The sequence below is a fragment of the Agelaius phoeniceus genome, chromosome 1, assembly GCF_051311805.1.
Source record: "Agelaius phoeniceus isolate bAgePho1 chromosome 1, bAgePho1.hap1, whole genome shotgun sequence".
NCBI lineage: Eukaryota > Metazoa > Chordata > Aves > Passeriformes > Icteridae > Agelaius > Agelaius phoeniceus.
In genome coordinates, this window is record NC_135265.1 from 107200306 (window position 1) to 107201677 (window position 1372).

Sequence of the window (1372 nt, forward strand, 5' to 3'; positions counted from 1 at the left end):
TAGCTTGTTGTAATTCTTAGTTGTGATTTTAGTATCTTTATGTGAAATCTCTTTAGTATCTGATGTGAAAATTGTGCAGGTGGACTAACTGGGTCACAAGTCATCCAATAGTTGTTTCATGATACTGTGTTAGTACCTGGTACTTAAATTTCTATTTCTCTCATACTAAACTGTGATACCATTTTAATCTGAAATTTTTAAAATTGTTATAATCTTAGTCTTTTCCCCCCCTCTTTTTAAATTTTCCTTTCTAAACCAATAAGCAAATACATAATTGATATTCTCACACAATTCCTAGATCATAATGTAGGGCTTACAGCTAGTGAGCTAAGGCATTAGCCAGTGCATCAACAAAAAAAAAATCCCATCACTGTTTCGTTGTCCAAACTAAAATATATGTTCAGCTTAAATGCTGAGGACCAAGCCAGACTTTGACTTCAATAATGCTTTATTAATATTTTTCCTGAACTATTTTGCAACACTAAAAAGCAGTTTCCCGAGCAGGATCAATAGTGACAGTGATGATGCAGTAATTGTGGACAAATAAAGGCAGACCTCAGCAGCAGTTGTTTCCTTTTTTTCTCCACATAAAAGTTTTGGGGTTTTTTTAGGTTTGTTGGTTTTAAAATCATTATAAAAGACTGGGCCAAAAGCCCCAGTCTGCTGCTGCAGCCTTCACACTTGGTTAAGAAAAACAGTGGTTTTGCTTGCCTGACATTTTAAAATCCACTACCTTTGCTTTTAAAAGCAGAATAAATCCTCCCAGCTAGAGCACTGCCCTGATAAGTGACACGGGTTGGAGTCAGAGCTTACCCCGGCACCTTAATTCCCTTATTTCCCTCTAATATGTGCCCTCCTAAATATTTACAATGTGGTCTCTCACTGTAACGCTATGCTCATCCCACCTCTTTCTTTTTGTCAGCATCCACGCCTTTCCTGAAGCAGATTTTGCAGCTTCCCAGGTTTCCGTTTCCATTTGTTAATCTCACCGATACCTCTCTACACTGGCTTTCAGAAGTGCTGGACACATCCCTGATCCCGGTCTCTCCAGCAGCGCTCCCCGTCCCTCATCCCGCTCCCGGTCTCTCCAGCAGCGCTCCCGGTCCCTGATCCCTCTCCCGGTCTCTCCAGCAGCGCTCCCCGTCCCTCATCCCGCTCCCTGTCCCTGATCCCTCTCCCGGTCTCTCCAGCAGCACTCCCTGTCCCTGATCCCTCTCCCGGTCTCTCCAGCAGCGCTCCCCGTCCCTGATCCCGCTCCCGGTCTCTCCAGCAGTGCTCCCCATCCCTGATCCCTGTCCCGGTCTCTCCAGCAGTGCTCCCCATCCCTGATCCCTGTCCCGGTCTCTCCAGCAGTGCTCCCCGTCCCTGATCC